Raw genomic sequence first — 20,103 nt, 5'->3', positions numbered from 1 at the left:
TAGCACGGTGAAGGGAATCTAATAATGATGTATGGGCTGTGCTGGGGCGGCTGGCGCTGATGGCTGTGCAAGGAGAGTGGATTGCAGGGAGGAGCCCAGGCTGTGCTCTGCTCTGGACGCCGCTGGACACGATTCTCCAGGGCTCCTGGCAGACTGAGTGATTCCTTTCTAGGTGCAGTTTAACCCAAGGAAAGAAAAAAAACCAAGAGAAACTTCTGTATACAAACATGTCCAGGCTGAAGGGGACTTAGGTCTCATTCTGTCCAACCTCCTCCTCATACATCTCAACTTGACCCCAGAGAGGTCAATTGGCTTGTCCAGGGTCAGCCAGCCAGTCAATACCAAATCCAACCCTAGAAGTCAGATTTTCTGATGCCCAGTCCAATAGTCTTCTTACACGTTTTTTTCTTTGAAACGTGTACCTTTTTTTTTCTAACCTCTATTTTCCAAACCTCTGTATTCTTCATTGAAACTTAAACTCAACAGGTATGGAATGCCCTTTATGCACAAAGCTCTGGGTTAGGGCATTCAGTCTCTTCCTGCAGGCATCTCACAATGTAATAGGGACAGGAGGTTGGGAGAGGAGAAGACGGACATAAACAGAACTAACACACAAGTCAGGACTTGCTCAGTCCATGAGAGTTAGGGAGGTACGATGGGGGTACAGAGGAGAGATTTGCTCCATGTCAGAATGCCGGCGTGGCTTTCGCCCTCTGCAGGTGTCGCTGAAGACGAAATCAATCCATCTCCAGCCTTAGATCAGAGTGATGGGGACGCGGGGGCCCAGGGCCTGGCACATAGACCATTTATTTCTGCAGCTGGCACCACAGGCGGGATATTCTGATCCGTTCAGAGCCAGCGCCATCTGGTGGTCATACCTGAGGGAGCCAGAGAGCGTCACCGGATGAAATTTTTCCAGAGCTTCTGCAGATGGTTTCCGTCTAAAAAGTGGGTTGCCTGTATAAAACGACCCCATTTTAATAAAATTGAAAATCTAGGCAGAGCTGTAGATAAATGTATAATGATATATCCTGAAGGAAGTTCACCAAAACGTTAAAAGCCATATATCTGAGTGGTTCATTTCATCTATGTATTTTGTTCTATATACTCCTTATCATTTGATTTTATTTTAAACAATAAATATAGATTCTTTTCAACCAATGAAAATGATAAAATTATATTCATTTTGGAGGGGAAAATATCAATGCAGAGCCTGAGGGTGGCTCGACCCAGAATAAATCATCGGGTTACTCCTCCGTGCTGAGTAACCTTTTAACAGGAGTAAAACCAGGTCAAATGGAACTCAAAGAGTAGCCTGGAAGAGGGAAAGCAGGGAAGAGATGTCACACGAGGACAAGAAGAAAGCTGGACCAGTAAACTAAATATACTTAGGTAACTCCAAGAAATTTACAAACTGCTTCAACGATCCTTTAACTTGCAAGATGCCCAACCAGCTTCATGCCGTGGAGGCATCTCGCAAAACTCTGTTCTTATCTCTGTTTGAGCTCTGCCTAAGCTATATTATAATTTATCTCTTGTGACCATAATGAATGACGCTAAAACTGATTGAACATTGGGTTGACATCAGGCGCTGTGCAAAGAACTCTGCATACGTTACCACATTTAATCCTCACAACAACCCCATGGGGTAGATACTATGATGATCCTCATCAAAGAGATGACATAACTGAAGCCCAGAGAGCTGACATCTCCCCTGCTAACTCGTGAGACCCGGGACACCAGACATTATATTGCATTTGGCTTTGTAACCCAGGACCGTATGGCAGTGCCCAGGTGGGTGAATGGATGAATAGATGGATGGTGTGTTGGGAAAAGTACAAAACTAAGAAGAAGAAGAAGAAGAAGAAGAAAACCTCCAATGAAATGAACCTTTGTTGAGCACCTACAACGTACCAGACAGGCTAGTAAGAGCTGACAGTAGAAAGATGTGTAAGACCAAACCCCAAGGTGCTCCATTCACTGAAGTAGAGATCCTAGAGGAGGGTCACCTCTGTGTGGAAGGATCCAAATTCTATGATGATGATGATGATGATGGTGATGATGTCAAAACATCAAGAGGAAACACTTAATTTAACATAACTTAAGGAGAGCCTGTTACTAATTACAAGAGTGTGGGAAAGTAAAGGGTAGGCATTCTCAAACGTCAGCGTGCATCAGAATCATCCAGAGCGCTGCTTCAAATGCAGGCTCCCAGGCCCCACTTCTAATTTCCAGTTCATAAGGATGGGGATGCGGCCCCCAAATTTGCATTTCTAGTAGGTTCCTGGATGATGCTGACACAGCTGGTGCAGGGCAACTGCCATGAGGGTGAGAGCAGTAACCTGGGGCCAGCAGCGGTGGAGGGGCTGTTACTGTCCCAAATCATCAGGGACAAGGAGACAGAAGAAAAGAGGGAGTGGCGCAGAGAAGACCACTTTGAAAGGAGAGGCTGAGGCTGCCTTTCAGGAAGGGGGATGGAGAAGGAACACTGCAACCTCCCCCCTTCCTCCTCCTCCTCCTCTTTCTTCCTCCTTCCTCCCTCCTCCTAACTGGTCTAACTCAGCCAGAGTTGATGAGTTTCAAATGGCTCAATCTCCCAGACAGCACAAGAAGGAGACGGGTGGAGAGTGGATCCAGAGGGACAGATGGAAGATATTTCGTACACATGTGTTGAGCTTAAAGGATCAGTGAGAGATCCAAGAGGAGGCGTCGAGCAGGAAACCGAGGGCAGGCTGGGGCTCCGAGAGGAAATCTCAGCGACCAGGAATGCAGCCTGTCACATCTATGCTGCTGGGGGCCCAACCAAGAGGCCCAGAGATTCGGCAGTGCATCCAACAAGAGGAGAGCCCCCAAGTTGTGCTCGCAGAATTTGAGAGGCCTCGCCAAAGAGGCACTTGGGGAGGTCAGGATAAGCAGAGAGAAGAACTGAGATGAGGATGAGGCTGGGAGAGAAAATTCAAGCGCAGAAGCGGGGCAGGGTGGGTGGGTGGGGTTGAAGGATAACTTGATACAGCCCCAGAAGCATCGACGTTAAGAGGAAGCCAGACACTGCTACATCAAAAAACAAATGTAGCTCAACACGGCACCAGCCCCTATGGAAGTTCCATCCACACAGTCAGGCAGTCTGACTCACCCACTCGACAGACAACCGCCTCCGGAGCTGAGGACCCTCTTCTTGTGCCTTTGATTTCACAACTCCCCCTCCCGCTCCAGTTCAGTTCCATAAAGCACCATCAAGAATCTGCTATTTGCCAGCCGCTAATTGTGAATTGCTGTGCAGCGTGATGTTTTTCAATCTAAGAGACTTTGGAGAACATTCTGAGAACCCCTGAGAAAACTGCAATCATCAGGGAGACCCCTCCCCTTCCATATTAGTTTTTCATAAGCTTTCTGGTGCCTCCAATTTCACCATTAAAGATTCATTCCTTTGGCTTAAGGCTTTAATCCTCTATTAAATGTAAATCTCACTGGCAAGCCGATAGTGTTTGGGGAATGAGGTCATACATTAAGCCTTATCTATCACTGACACCTCAATGAGAGTGAGTTGACAGTCTTTTCAAGAGCCAGGTTTAATAGGTGAGAAGAGAGATAAATGCAAAGGTACTGGGGAACTTAGCAGCAGAGGGGGAGACACACAGGGAGATAGGATCAGAACTAACGTTTATTGAGGCATTATGCTAATAAGAAAAAGAAAAATAGCTACCTTTTACTGACTGCTTAAATGTGTCAGGTTCCAGGCTGCGCTTTCTACATACAGGGGGGAAAATTTACCATGAGATCTGTTAGCGTTTTGTTCTCGGTGCTGAAGGATGCTCAAAAGATCAAGAGGGATTTTCTTTGCTTCATCTTAAAAACAAGTAACCAAGCTTTGGTGTTCTGGGACTCTGCTCCTATATGTCTCATCGGTTAGGGTGCCTTTATCTAACAAAATACCCACATAAAAGTGGCTAAAACAATGGGCAAAATATCTCACCTCGTATAATAAGAAGTCTGGAGGTGGGAGGCTCCAGATGAGTGACCTCAGCTGTCTCCTTCCTTCAGCTCTGTCATGCTCAGCAGTTGCCTTGGTCCTTGAGGTTGTCCCTTAATGGTCACAAGACAGCATCTGCCGTTTCCATCATCACGACATTGGGACAAAGAAAAAGGGGTTTCCCCCTCTGTGTCTCTTCTATAATTGGGGACTCAGTCCCCTCCCAATTCACTGCTCTGACATCTTTTAGGATACGACCATCATGCTCTTGGTCCATGATGGCGCCCTCTACATTTCAGGCAGCAGGATGGCAAAGGGGAAGAAGAGGGAGGGGCAACTGGCAGACATGAACTGCCTCTTAAAGAAGGTTCCCAGAAGCTTCCACCCACCCTGTCCACCTAGATCCTTTTGGCTAGAACTCAGCTACATGGCTACCCCCAGCTGCAAGGCAGACTGGTAAATGTCAGCCTTATTCCGGGCACCTACTTGTACAGCTAAAACTTCCATTCGTGGGAAAGAAGGAGAAACCTAATATTGGAGATAACTAGCATCTTAGTCAAAGGGTCAAAAATATAAATTATTATAAGACATGAGAAGGCAACCCTCACGATAGTTTTGTCTAGAAGGCGGAAGCTCATTGATGGGGAGGGAAAATAGGCTGGTGGGGGGATTGGTGGTGAGGAGGCAGATGAAGCATTGGCTTCTCCATAATGGGAGGGGTAGGGAGGTTTGGGGTTTTCACAGGTGACAGAACTAGTGTCCTCTTTGAACACAGATCCCTGGGGGTACCAGGGAGTTTGGACAAGGTGCCAAGACTTTGATAGCACTGGCAAAACACTCTGTGGTCGAATCTCTGGCTAAAAGAAAATATACTGAAAATGAGAAGCATCCCCAGGTCCTTGGAGAGGACAGAGGCTGGGAGACAAAGCAGGGTAAGTGCAGTGGCATCATGGAGCAGGAGGAGCGTCAGTACCTCTGGTGGCTCCCAAGGACTGAGGTCCAAGCACCTCCCTCATTTTTCAGTCACAACATAAGTTCCCTAGATTTTGTACATCTTTGGGAATTGGCAGGGAATTCTCCCACATACGCCTGTGATTGAATGTCTCAACACTCTAGCTAGTGGGGCTCTACAGCCAGATTCAACCTGATTTAAAACAAAGTATTTTGGCATTTGTTGTATTTGAATGCTGTGGAACAAATTCATAGCCACTCACTTACATTACTGTCACAGTCCCAGCAATCTTTTTGAGGTTGGTGTTATTTCCCCTGCACTACAGATGAAGAAACTGACGTTCCAAGGGGTTATATCACTTATGCAAGACCAAATGGTTTGGCTGGGTCACAATTCACACCCAGATCTGTCTGACTCCACAGCCAACACCAGTGACCTGGTACATGTTGAAAGTGAAGGAAGAATAAACTTGTGAAGGGAAAAGTTACCAACTGCCCAATATTGCCAATAGTCAGTCAGGATCCTGTCTAGAGATAGGTAAGTATAGAAGGTACAAGATTTGCAATTGCAAGTAACAGCAATAAAACTAGAGTAAGCAGAGTAACAATGATTCAAAACATGTGTTGGTTTATGGCTCTGGGAAGTCCACATGTCATCTGGCTTCATTTATGACTGTCTTTTCCCAAATCTTAAGTCTCCTTTCCACTGTGTTGGTTCCATCCTTAGGTGTGTCACCTCCATGTGGCAACAAGATGGTGGTCAGCAACTCCAGGCTTATATTATACTAGATCGGCAGCCCTAGAAAAAACGAGAACATCTCTTCTCCAATAATTCCATCGAAAGTGCCAAGATTGTTCTCTTTGGCCTGGATGAAGTCACGTGCCCATCCCTGAGCCAGTCACGGAAGGCAGGAGGATGGAAGACGATGATCTGAGTCATGTCACCACCTCTGCAGTGAAAGTAGAAGGTGACTCTCCAAGGGGAAATCAGGATGATTTTACTGGAGAGGAGGGAATGGATGTGGACTGCAGCAGCAACAGATATTCACTGCAGAGAACAGAGCAAAGTAACCCCCAAATGTACACTCATACATGTGCATGTGCACACACGTGCACATGCACACATACACTCCCTCCCTCATGAGCTGCGAAGATCAGCAAATCAGGCTCCACCCAGTTCTGGAGCAAGTGAGGTGAAGTGATATGAGTGCCGAGAGCCACTTCCTAGAATTCACTCCTAAAAGTCCCTCTTCGGGGCCGCCTTCCTCAGTAGAGAAAGGTGACCCCCAGGCAGCAGTAATAGAAACCTGTTGAACGCCCTGCTGACTTCCTCCTTAGCATTTGGCCAAAGGCAGACTCTCTAAGAAATAGAGCATGGGGACATCCATTCTCTTTCCCAACCCAAGAGTTATCAAACTGGTGGTCTGGGCATCTTCCAAAGGCATGATCATGAAGGGATAATAGAAATGTGCTTGGATGGGGATGCAGTCATGCTTGACTGTGTGGCAGAAGAGATATCCTTGTTCCAAACCATCTGCCACCTTGGAAATGACAGTAACAAGACTTAAGCTGCCAGATTGCTTATATAACCTGCATATGCACGTAAGCAGAAACAGAGATGCTATGTAAATCAGTCAAATAGCATCATGCAAGCACGTGACACATCCATGTCATTTTCCCAAATAAATGGATTTTACATGGTTGCATCAAAGTACAGACACTCTGTCTCCCCAGAGAAAGTCTGAACTCTACCCAGCTGTCACTCTGCCTTAGGACAATCAGGGGATGCCTCACATGTTCTGAGCCCCCCACACCTCTCTCCCTGTAGGGACTCTCTGAATATTCTATCTGTGCTTCTCCCAGATCCGTAGTGCCTCTGACACTCAGAACCCAAAAGCCAGATTTTCATCAAGCTAGAATTTTCAGACTCCGAGTTCTCGGGAGAGGTGGACAACATTGACCAAACTGACAAGTGTGAATAACGTCATTCGCTGGCCTAAAGCAAAATGTAAAGTCCATCTCTGGCAAGCGTTTAGGACCTTTGAATGAGGAAGTGTATGCTAACCTCGCTCTTGGCTTCATCTTCTCTTTCCTGCTTTCAATTGATCCTTGTTTCACCTTCCTCATCTGCTTATCTTTGTTATGGCATGGTCAGTATTTCTGCAAGCCTATTTACATTCTTTCTAGCATGAGGTGGCATGCAAATAAACAAATTCTCCTGTAGTCCTTTTCCATTGATAGTGTCACCATATCCTCAGAAGCCCAAGCTAGAAAGATAGCGTCATCCATCTCTCCTCCCTCTCTTCAGCCCCATCCTATTAACCATTATTACTATTCTCGTACCTAGATGTTTATCAGACCGTTCCCAAACTCTCCATCCCTGCTGCTACTCCACCAAAAACCTTTCTAAAGGTTCTCCATTTCCAGCCTTGCCCTCTTTCGATCCATCTTCAATATCGATGCTGCTGTGACCCACCCAAAATTCAGATCCATCACGTTCTCCTCTGCTGTCAGTTCTCCCATGGCCCCTATCACCCACAACAGTGTTTTCACACTCTTCCAATAAGCTCTGAGGGGCATCCTAAGTAATTTGTGGCCAAAAACAACTCAAGTACCAGTGTCTGTGGGCGGTTTCCCTTTTTGTGTATAAATATCAACAGATTGGAGAGGGATGGGCCAGGCGTCGTCAGTGCGAGTGCTCACAGCTTCCCCTCCCCGCTTCCAAAGGGTATTAGTTTCCTGCAGCTCCCATAACAAAGGACCACAGGCTGGGTGGTTTAAACAACAGACATTTATTTTCTCACAGTTTTAGAGGCTAGAAGACCCAGATCAAGGTGTCAGCAGGGCTGGTTTCTTCTGAGGCCTCTCTCTTTGGCTTGTAGACGGCCGTCTTCTCTCTCTGTCTTTCCTACTGTCTTCCCTCAGTGCATGTCTATTTCCAAATTTCCTCTTCTTATAAGGACACCAGTTATGTGAGATGAGGGCCCACCGTAATGACTGCATTTATCTTAATTACCTCTTTAAAGACCCTATCTTCAAATATGGCCTCATGTTGAAGTCCTAGGGGTTAGGACATCAACATATGAATTTTAGGGGAGGGAGGACACAATTCCTCCCCTCGCACAAAGAGTATCCTATGATTGCAAATGCAATCCTTGTTCGTCCATCTCATATTCCCCCAGAATTAGGAATGATTCCTCTTTGCTGGAGGGAGACCCAGATCATCTTGTCTAGCACAGGATTACAGAGTAAAGGAGAGGGAGAGAGAGAAAAGCTGCCCAGGGCTGTGTTGGGAGAGGGATGGTATGGGTATGTTATGGGGTACTACAAGAACAGGAGAAGGGAATGGGAAATGAAGGAGGAGCTTCATGAAGGTGCTCTGAACTAGGTTTTTGAATCTCCTTCATTGCTTTTGAGAAATATGAACAAAGTCATTTGATTCCCATTTGGGTGCCACGTTAAAAAATCAGCAAGGCAAGAAGAGGGCATATAATGAAAATAACTCTGAATCTCTTAGGGAGCCCATTAAATACAATATACACTGAGTTTGGTGTATGGCCAACCCTGTCAGCCTTCCTTCCAGCGACAGCTGTGTCGTGTCACTCACTGGTTTTTAGGTGGACCCTTTATCTGTCTTTAGCACCCAGGTTGTATGAAAAACACACGTCTTTAAATACTAGAATCCCACTTGGCTCAGAGAGGAGCTCACCTTATGAGAGTAACCTGGGAACGTGATTCTGGTGACGGGACATGAACGTCAGTGCTCTCGTTTCGTGCTCATTTGTGCCAGGGGATGGAGGGTGGGATTGGCTGGACCATTCACATTGTGCCCACTCTCTCCCTTGCCTGCCCCTATCTTCACTTTTGCATGTTCTTTGCTAAGCATGAAGAGTTGAATTGGATTAAGTCAAAATGCCGGGATGATTTGACTCCACAGTAAAGGGTTTGAGCTAGTTGGACGTTACACCTGTTGCTGGACTATAGTTCTTTGACCCCAGCTCTTCTTCAAGCTCCAAACCTGCTGGGTCCAGGCTTCATAAGGAGTGTGCAAACCTCATCTTTTTCACATACTTGCTGGATAGAGAAAGGGGTGCAGATACAGCCAGTGAGCTGGTAATTGTGCTCAAGTCTAGGCACAACCAAGGAAATCATTTACACAGTGGGATGCCATCTGTGTGTGTCCAGCTATGGGGAAAACAAGTTGACCTATGGGACAAACCACAAATTTTTCAGACAACAAACAGGCCCCACCATGCTCTGTCTACCTTCAGCCACTACCCACCATGGACATTCTGCTCCAGAAACACTAAGCCACTTTGTATTACACACATACATACACTTTTTAAATTTCTTTTCTCCATTTATTTGGTAAACACAGTCTTCCCTCCCTCTGTATGAACTAATATTACTACCAAGGTGTACCTCCCAGGGATCCTTCTTCTTTGGGTTAGATTGGGACCTCACCTCATCCTACCACAAATATCTGCTTATGGGTTGACCTGCTCTGATGTTTGAGTTACTTGAGCCTGAGGGTTGCATCTTATTCATTCATCTTTGCATCCCTAACACAGAAGCTGGTGCATGACAAATGCTGGAATCTGGCTAATTGCCCAAACTTTCCTCCCTCTAGGATTTTAACTAGTTGGTACCAAACACTGAGGCCACGTGACAATCTAAGTAGAGTGTCATCCTCATCCTTGGCTGGGCAGGAGCCATTAACCTCAAGATGTAGGGTTTCTGGTTAACTGTGTTGGTGACTATGGCTTAGGCTTAGAGCCAAACCCAGCCTTCCTCCCACGCCTACATCTAAACCCTGAAAAGCGAGGAGGAAGGAAGTGCCGAGGAAATGAGCTTTTGTCATCATCATCATCAGTAGAAGAGCTGATGCCGATAAATGAAGAAACTGGCCAATGTTTGACTTTTTCTAGGAAGACCACAAGTTGGGTTCTTTTTATGACAAGACCCCATAATGATAACAAAATGTACTGCAAAGAAACAGGCTTCAGCAAAAATAAAGTGCAGGTGTTTCCTGAGACTCGTGGACGAGATTGCATGAGGGGGTCGGAGAGCAGCTTTGGTGGTTCACGTTATCTACCCAATGTTTTTCTAGCAAACACAAACCATTTCCATGGCTGGTGGAAGTCACTCTGGCAGCTGCCCTGCTCCACTCCACCTGAAGGCAAAGCTTCAGAAACCATAAAGGGGTGGATGGGTACAGCAAGGGTGCCACCATCTGCCTGAGGGCTTATAGACAACGTCAGAACCTGGTATAAAGAGGAGAGCAGTGCAAGCCCATTTTGTGGGTCCATCAGAAAACTTAACAATATCTGTTAAAAATGTCTTAAATGAATCTCCTCCCAAAGTCTATAAGGAGACGTTTCTGCGAAAAAGAAATATAAAGGACTCTCACATATAAGAAAAGATGCTAGCTTTCTCACCAAAGAGAAACACCACTTAAAACTATGATAAGATACTATTTTCACCTTATCAGAGTGGTGAGAATTATATAGATGATCATATCCTGTCGAAGGGAAAAAAGCTCTTTCATATATTATTGATGGAAGAATAAATTGGTATCATCTCTATGATGATGAATTTGTCAATATTGACCAAAATTACAAAAGCCCATAACCTTTGACCCAACAAATTTGCTTCTAGAAATTTATTTTATAGCTAAACCTGCATAGGAGCAAAATAATGTACGTCCATGGTTATCCATTGCAGAATTGTTAAAAAGACAAGAAAATGGAAGGAACCTACATTTACATCAAAGGGGGGGTCTACTTAAACAATTTATGGCGTATCCATACGGTGGACTATTACATAGCAGTGGAAAAGAATTAAGCTTAATTTTATGTACTGAGGTGGAAGCTTTTCAGCATATATTATAGTGGTGGGGACAAAAGAAAATTGCAGAAGAAAACCTACAGTAGATACCATTATGTAAAAATGTACGTGTGTATTTATGTAAATGCAGAGGGAGAGGTCTGGTTACCAAGAGTGCAACAGTATTTCTTGACGGCAAGTTATTCAAATGAATATGTTTATTACATGAGTGCTCCCTCTGGGTATTGATTTTAGCAAATTGCCCTTAGCAAATATTCCTATCATCACAGACGTTTTTAGAGCTGGAAGAGTCCTTAGAAATTATCAGACCCAACCCCCCTTACTCTACAGATGGGTAAAGTGAGGTCCAGGTTGTTTAACGCCAAAGACTGGACGGGAATCCAGGTCTTTCCCAAAATGAATAGGGCACACACCAAAAAATTCCCAGTCTTTGTGTAAAACTTACCTTTGTTATGATTGCTCTGTTTTCTTAGATGACTTCCGAGCTGCTCCAACCTCACCTCCACCCCACCTCAGCCCCAGGGAAACATTTCCCTGGGCTAAAAACAGAAGTGAGAGAAGGAAGTTCATTTCACAAAGGTGAAGGCTGCTGGGAAATCAAGTATGGTCTTTCTAATAGTGGAGGGTGCTACACCATCAGTTTAATTCCTATTCATTTGTGGTGCTTATTAGAGTGTCTGAAAATATAAGCTGAGTAATTGGAGCATTAGAATTGATTAATTGAAGTAGGCTTTTGGTGTAAATACACCTGGAGAGGTTTTTCAAGGTGGGATTCTCTGCTAGAGATCTGGAGGAACTCAGACCTCTGAACTTGGGGATAAGGATGGTGTAGCAGTTTTAAAGCATGGCTGCAAGTTTTTTGACACTCCTGCCATCAGAGGTGGGGTCCATGTCCCCGCCCCCTTAAATCTGAGTGGGCTTATCGTGGCCTCAACTTATAAAGTATGGCAGAGGGATGCTATGTGACTTCCAAGGCTATGTCATCAAAAGCCAGGCAGCTTCCGCTTGGAAGCCTCTACTTGCTCTTGGAGCCCTGAGCCACCATGAAAGAAGTCTGAACATCCGAGGTTACCATGTTGAAAGGAGGCCCAAGCCACTGGGAGGGACCACATGTAGGTACTCCAGTCAACAGCTGCAGCCAAGCCCAAATGGCAGATCTGTGAGTAAAGAAGCTTCCAGGGGCCGGCCCGGTGGCACAGTGGTTAAGTTCCCACGTTTCGCTTCTCAGCAGCCTGGGGTTCACCGGTTCGGATCCCAGGTGCAGATATGGCACCACTTGGCAAGCCATGCTGTGATAGGTATCCCACGTATAAAGCAGAGGAAGGTGGGCATGGATGTTAGCTCAGGGCCAGTCTTCCTCAGGCAAAAGAGGAGGATCGGCAGTAATTAGCTCAGGGCTAATCTTCCTCAAAAGAAAAACCAAAGAAGCTTCCAGATGATTCCAGGTTTCAGCCATTTGAGTCATTTCCAGCTCTTCAAATCTCCCCAGCTGAGACCTCAGACAAGGTAGCCCCAGTATTTCCTGTCCCAAGTCCTGACCCACAGAATCCCTGAATGTAATAAAATAGTTTTTGTTCTAAGCCACTAAATTTGGAGTGGTTTGTTATAGATAAAGATATATCAACAGGGAGCTGGAGCAGGTGGATCCTATGACAGCAAAATTGCCCAATCCCCGTGGCCCCAAGAAAAGAGCTCCTCCAGAAATTAGTTCTGATCCCCATGTGAGATGATTTCTTATCTCCTCAGCTGAGCTCTAATTTGCTTGTCCCTTTACTCTAGGAACAATAACTCATTACTGTCCCCGCCGACCTGTCTGTGTCCACCTCTAGAGTAGGAATCCTCAGCTGCAGGGCTCTCTCTTCTTCTTTTTTAGAGCCCCATACCCCAGTACCGGGTCTGGAACCCACGAGGAGCTCAAGACATGTTTGTTGGATGGATGGCTGCAAGAACGCCCTTCTTTGGGGGAATCATCAGAAAATAATCGTAGAGGTTATCTAACCCATCCCTCTTACTTTACCAGGCCAAGAGAAACAGAGGGACAGACCCAAGGAGACACAGCTAGTTAATGAACCAGGACCACAGTATCCTGCCCTCGTTCTGCTCACTGCCCTTGAGATGCAGCAAGGCAAAGTGGGAGGCAGGGAAGCAGGGTGGTCAGGAACGTGGGCTCCAGAGACGGGCAGCCCTGGTCCAAGATCTCAGCTGGCCACCCTCATTGGTGTGTGGTGGTGTCTTTTCCAGAAGCAATGAAAGAGATTTGACAGCTCACCTCCTGCCAGCCCAACTCTCCATGAAGAATAAACAAGCTCTTCTGGGCTTCCAAGCTCTGAGTCCTTCCTTTCAGCATCTAAATCCCTGCTGTAGAGAGAAAGCAGTGGACTAAGCTTTTTTTGTGTTGAATGGCCTTTAAAATTTGTCAGAGTTTGGAGACACGGAGAGAGAACTACAGGGACAGGGAAAGGAGAAAGGGAATCTGACTCCAGGGGATTGGTCCTACAGAGGCCAGTAGACCAGGGCAGTGGTTCTCAACTGGGGGACTTTGCCATGTCTAGATATGCTTTTGGTATCACAGCTTGGGGTGGCTACTGGCATCCAGTAGACAGAGGCCAGGCATGCTGCCAAACAGCCTACAATGCACAAATCGCCCCCCACCACCAAGAACTATCCAGTCCAAAATGTCAATATCACCAAGGTTGACAAACCATGAGCTAGAGAAAGGATGGCCGTGAGGGGCAGCCTGCAAGCTCCTCGGAGCAGTGGCCAGACTAAAGGACCCATCCCATTGCCAGGGCTCAGGGATGGCTCATAGGGAGGCCTGCTCAACCTTGTGATGGGTCTTCACTCTGCCTGTGCTTCAAGACCGCTGGTCTCCAAATGAGGATGTTCCCTAGTAATGCCCAGCAATGCAGGAGCAAGCTCCAGCAGACAGGAATGGGGACAGGCCAGGATGCATCAGTGCACTCTGAACTGAGGACATGGACCTCTCTATCACAGCAGAAAACAAAGGTATTTAAGCAGAGTTCTCCGGGCAGAGTTTGTGGCAAGAGAGGTGGTAGAAGACAGAAGTAACAGGATGGGACCGAGCCGGTGTCTCAAAAAGCATTAAAGCAGATGTGACTCCAACCGCCCGCTAATGATTGTGATTATTTGGCTGCCTATGAGACGGTTTAAGGAATGATTTGTGAATTTAAATTTTAATTAAGGCAGAAGCCCTTGGGGGCCTCTGGAGTTCAAGCATAAAAAAAGAAAATCTACTGCTGGAAGGAGAGGGCTCGGAGGCCCCACGGCCCAGAGGAAGTGCACATCCTACATGTCTGCTGGTCTAGCAGCCTGCAAGGGAGCCCAAGTTTGAGGTCACTAATCAACACTGGGATCCAGGGTCAGGGCTGGACAACTCAACGGAACTGTGCACTTTGGTGTTCTAGAAGTTCTTTAGGTAAAATGATAAAAATGAAGCAAGCATCCAAGTTTTCCACCTCTTTCTTGGGTTCTAACCTTTAAAGTGTGCTACCCACCACCCACTTCACTAGCCTGAGACCCAGCATCAGATTCTGGGATGTAGTCTGTCCACCATCATTAATACCCCCAAGTGACTTTGAGCTCCATTATTCATACTGAGTCTTGGTTTCTCCATGTGAGACTGATATTGCCACCCCTGGTTACCTCCTAGAGCCGTTTGGAGCCTCCATCCTAAGGCAGATGAGAGCACTTTGAAATAGGAAAGCTCACCCCACTCACAAGATTGTCCCCGAGGTCTAGAAAAAGCTGCCTTTCACTTCTCATGGGCACTACAGCAAAGAAAACATACCCAACCCGAGACAACGGTACAGCCCTGGCCTTCCAAAGAGCAGACAACATTCTCTCTCAGGCTTAACTCCACTGGATCCTAGAGACATGGGTTCAAGTCTTAAGTCTACCACAGACATCTTTTGAAATTATTTTTCTACTGTGGTACATAACCCGTGACACTAAATTTACCATCTTCACCATTTGTAAGTGTGCAGTTCAGTAGCGTCAAGTATATCCACGTTGTTGTGCAACAGATTTGCAGAACCTTTTCATCTTGCAAAACTGAAACCTCGGTGCATTTGAACCTCAACTCAGCCTCCTGGTAACTGTGAGATTTTAACTCTCTCTGAGCTATGTTTGGTTTACTCAGTTGGAACATAAGGATTTTTTTTTTAATTACTTTTCAGGATTGTTGTATCACATATAACGTGTTTCCCTGCTGCGTAATAGGTGTTCAGTAAATAACTATTATTTCTGTGTTGCTCTCCTTGTCTGACAAACAAGGCCTTCCTGAAGGTGATAGTGTAGCCCAAGGACTGCCTGAAGTAGGAGAAGGAGGAAGGGGTGGGAGAAAATGGGGAGACGACTGGGTTTTGTATTCACAAATACTCCTTGTCCAGAAAAGAACCATTTATCAAAGTACCAGAGTCTCATGTACTGTCAAAACACAAGCGCTAATTACATTTGAAGAACAATGGACTAGGAGAGCAAAAAAGACAAGGCCTATTCAATTAATGTGGGGGGGGGGGGGTCTCCAGCATACAATATTTTGGACATCAGATTGGAATGGTTTAATCAGCCATTGTTACAGACTCTGGACTGTCTGTTATTCTAAAAGCCATTAGTCATCTGTAGCTTTAAAGCACGTCATTTAGATTTTCTCATTCAACAATCATGTTTGGAGCACCTGCGATGTGTCAAGCACTGTGCTCAACACTGGAGAGACAGCACAGTCTAGTGGAAGACAGACAGGTTGGCCCACTTACGGGCGTCTCCAAATTATTCTGTCCACAACAGAGCTCTAGGTCTACCCAATCCCGTGCTCCTCGCCCAGCTTCCACATTTCAGTAAAAGGCCTCTACGCTGTCCAGTTGTTCATGTCAAAAACCATGGAGTCATCTTTGAGTTCTCTCTTTCTATTAGATTCTACCTTCATTATGTTAACAAGTCCTGTTGGTTCTAACAGCAAAACAGCTCTTGACTCCATCCACTCCTCTGCAGGCACCCGGCGATTACCCCAGGCCAAGACACCCGCTCATGCTTGGGTTATTGCAAGAGCTTCTCTTAAGAAGAAAAACTGTTTTTTCCGAGTCAGTGCTTCCTTCCCATTGCAATCCACATGACATCTGGAGTGATCTTTTAAAATCGTGAATCACGTCATGCCATTCCTCTGCTTAAAACTCTTCAAAGTCTTCCTGATGCACTGAGATTGGAATCCAGAATCCCCCATCTGGCCTACAGGCTTGCACATGCTATGTCCCCGCTCACTCCCATCACCTCATTCCACACTACACTCCTGATTGCTAGCTAAGCTCTAGGCCCATCAAGCCCTTTCTTGCCTCTAAGACTTTGGCCTTTCTGTTCCCTTTGCACTGGCTCTTTCTCCATCTCTTCACAAGCCTAATTCCTTCTCATCTTTGAGGCCTCAGTTGAAGTATTACTTCCTCAAAGAGGTTTTTCCTGACTTCACTAAGTGACTTCTCCCAGTTACTCTCCGGTTCATCACCTTATTTATTTCTTGCATAGTACTCACTCCATTGACAACCATCTGGTGCATTTATTGGTTCATGGGATGTCAGATTCCCTCCAGTCAATGGCTATCCTGATGGACGGGGCTTTATCCATGTCCTTCACAGTTGTACTCCCAATGCCTTGACAGTGCCTGGCACACGGAAAATGCTCAGCAACTATTAATTGACTAGACGAATAAAGGTAATAATGTGCAGGGCAGAATGAGAGCTCAGGAGGGGACAGAAATAATTCTCCAGAGAGGACAGAGCTTTCAGTGAAGATATGCTGTGAGCCAGGCTCAAAACGTTGACTGGGAATTTTCTAGATTAACAAAGGTAGAAAAACAGGAGCAGATTGAGGGGTAAAAGATTGATAGATTGGGGGTAAAATGCATCACAGCCACAAGGAACCACTGAACCTGCATGAAAGCACAGAGTCCCTCCGAGAGAGTGAAACTTCCAGCTAATTCCAAACACAGTCACCACCTCACTAACAGGGTGATGGAGGAATGATAGCCAGGATAATCAATCCCAGATCACAACCAAAGCAAAATAGCAGTCAACTCTCCAATATCTGGGAGTGGGTGATCCATGCTTACAACATAACAGAGTCCTGGTTCTGCTCAATGGGGCTCAAGTAACAGGAGGTGATGAGTAAAATTTACTGGTCCCAGGTGTTGGGAGGCAAGGAGTTCATTAAGCTGCTGAGATTTATTGAATAATAGGGTCTCACCTCAGCCCTCTCCATGTGGAGCAACTGTGATCCAGGCTTGGTTCCCCTGGGACCTGCAATCAGTCCTTACTTAGCTCTTGCCTACCTAGCAAATCCCTGTGGAGATATATGTCTAGAGTCTATGGCTAATCTGAAAGCTGGCTGGTCAGTCTTAGATAACTAAGTATTGAACACAGAGTTGGTTGCAGGTTGGAGAGCAGCAAGAACTGGCAACAAACAAGTCTATACAGGCAACAAACAGAAGTAGGGCATTTTATCCTTGTATCTGTGGGAGGACTTCAGGCAAGGGAGTGACCTAGATATGACGTGAGCAAGGTTGCTCTGGCCACAGTGCAGCGCTCAGATTGGAAGACAAAGTCCAGAGGAAGGAGACCTGAGAAATAAGCTGTGGGGAGAAAGGCCGGACTTCTGAGAACTATTTGGGAAGCAGAAATGTTAAGGATTTGGGTGATCCTTGGGTGTGATAAGTAAAGAGGAGGGAAGAATCTGGGGTGACACTGAGATAGTCAGCTTATATTTCTGGGTGAACTTAGCCACTAATCAAGATAGGTAACATCATTGAAAGAATAAGTGGATTCAGAAAATTTCAGAGACTGTCTCAGTTTTCACGTGTCTTCTTGGACTTCATCACTGCAAGGATTTCTGCACCTTGTAGGGGTGGACTGCATTATTTCCATAACCATTTGTACCCTGCTCTGTCTTCCCACTGGTAGACTATAATCTTTACCCTATTGTCGTCAGGCTTGGCAGCCAAGTGGCTTGTCTTGACCAATAGAATGTGAGCAGATGTGACACACACCGCATGGAAGCAGGAGCTGTAAACATACTCCGGGGGTTTGGTTCTGCCCAACGTGAGCTTCTGTCACCCACCATGAGAACAGCAAGCCCCTGAGGGTGACTTTGCTTGAGAAGATGTGCGAGTGAGGCCAGGCCAGCCCAGCCCAGGAGAGCTATGGGCAACCTACAGCTCTGATGTAATACGAGCGAGGAACTTACACTTCTGAGATTGGGGGGTTGTTGGTTGCGGCAGGAAAAGCTGACTGTGACATGTACAGAGTCTCGGTGATCTCCAGCAAGTGAGTGACCCTCTCTGGCTCCTAATTCCCGCATTGATAAAGTTGCACTAGGTGATTCCAAACTCCTTCCTAGTTCAAAATTTTTTTTTAAGACTGTGTCACTGCTCTAGATTATAACATTGAGGTTTTGAGCATTATTTTCCCCCTTTCCAACAATATAGGTTAATCAGGCAACTTCAACTTAGCAGACTCCAGACTGGCAGTCAATGATGCCAAACCAGCACAAGACCAGAGTGAAAAGGCCTGGGATGGTTTAAGCTGCTGCAGCAGAAACTTCTATTCTAAAGACCATGAGATTAAAAAAAAAAATCCATAGAGCACAAACCTGCCTCATTCAGCTGCTTCGGTTATTTATATGAGCATTTCCTGATTCAAATTGCATACTCAAATCAAATTTCCCTGGTTTATGCCTTCTTCAGCAATTACTTAAAGGCAGTTTACCTCTCTCTGGAGGAACATAGCAGAAAGGCCTATAGACAAAATCTCATTGACTCGGGGAGAGAGAAACGAACTCCAGGCCTGGTGCTGCAGAAGTCACTTTGTGCACGGAAGTGAACGCTGATAGGCCTCTGGCAGTTTTTCAGCCTCACTGATGGGAGGGTGTTCTTTAAGGAGGATGGTGAGGCCCATGGAAATTGAAGCAGAGGGGTAGGCTGTCAGGGTGGGGAGGAAGGGACCACCTTCTCTTCATAGAGTTTTTTTGGTGGGGATCAGCAGGCTGACTAAGACTGCTCCCAGGCCAACGGGATTGAGAGAACTCAAAGGGGACAGGGAGACCGTGATCATTTCTGCACCAGAAAGTTTCTGGGTCCTTGAAAACTCACCTATCGCAAAACTATGCAATGGGCAAAGTTTATCTTCATCATACGGTCAACTTGCCTTTAACTCACTTTTCATCATTTGGAATTCCTTCATTCTCCACCAAGGAAGCATCCTTTGTTCATTCGTTTACTCCAGGGAGGGCTCTCATTGGTTGGGCTTGGGCCACGTGTTCATCCTCAAGCCAATCACTATGGCCCAGACAATACAGTGTTCTGATTGGTCAGGTCTAGGTCATGTGCCCATTAATTTCCCTCATCGCTAATTCTATCTTACGTTTCCTTCTTCATTCAGTTGTTCAGCTAGGTGGATCTTATCTCTATTTGCCTGCCTGAAATCCACTGCCTTTTCTTTTACTAACAGCACTGTGGATTTATTGAGGGGGATACTTCCCCACTGTTCCCTTACATATTGTAGCAGTGAAGGTGCCCTCTGCTCCATTGCCTCCACTGAGTTAGACACGTGACACAGACCTGACCAATCAGAACGCTGCATTGTCCAGACCATAGAAACTGGCTTGAGGCTGGACATGTGCCCAAGCACAACCAACGAGAGTCCTCCCTGGAACTTTTGCCAGAATTATCAGAAAAAAAGGAAGGGAAATTCTACCAACTTACTGTGAAGAAATGAACAAAGACAGGAAGTATTAATATAGATAAAATATCTCTAGTTACAAGAAATACAGTGAAAAGAAGAGGCTGTGATGTTAGCCTGGAATGTACCTCTTAGCAGCCTGGAAAACCTTGGGCAATGAACATATCTCCTCATCTGAGAAATGAAGATGGTAATGACTACTCTTGTGCCTAATAGTCGGTGAAGATGCCACATCGTCTCTCCTATCCAAGTGGCTGGAATAAGGACCTTTGAGATGGTGGAGTTGCAAGATGGAAGCACCCCAGACCCCTGAGTTTACAGAGGCAGGCATACGGCAACAGAGGAAACAGATGCTATTTCTGCCTGCCAGCATCTATTTCCAGGCCACTTCAGTGGTTTGTGGGAACAAAACTGTTTAAAACTGGGAGCCAGTCCTGACACCCTGGTGGTTAAAGTTCGGTGCTCTTGCCGCTTCGGCAGCCAAGGTTTGGTTCCTGGTCATGGAACCACACCACCCATCTGTCAGTAGCCATGCTGTTGGTAGTGGCTCACACAGAAGAACTAGAAGGACTTACAACTCGGATATACAACCAC

At 46.0% G+C, this 20,103-nt stretch overlaps 1 long non-coding RNA gene across 1 annotated transcript; it reads right to left on the bottom strand.

The window, feature by feature from the left end:
* Positions 1-782: 782 nt before the first annotated feature.
* On the bottom strand, positions 783-19,038 carry LOC111767548 (uncharacterized). Its single transcript, XR_011424320.1, has 3 exons — positions 18,921-19,038; positions 13,038-13,126; positions 783-957 (listed from the first exon to the last, which is right to left on the bottom strand). It is a non-coding gene; the product is annotated as an uncharacterized lncRNA (long non-coding RNA).
* Positions 19,039-20,103: the final 1,065 nt, after the last annotated feature.

The sequence above is a fragment of the Equus caballus genome, chromosome 13 (genome assembly GCF_041296265.1).
Source record: "Equus caballus isolate H_3958 breed thoroughbred chromosome 13, TB-T2T, whole genome shotgun sequence".
Lineage (NCBI taxonomy): Eukaryota > Metazoa > Chordata > Mammalia > Perissodactyla > Equidae > Equus > Equus caballus.
The sequence above is the reverse complement of the archived record's forward strand: the minus strand, read 5'-3'. Positions and strand labels throughout refer to the sequence as shown.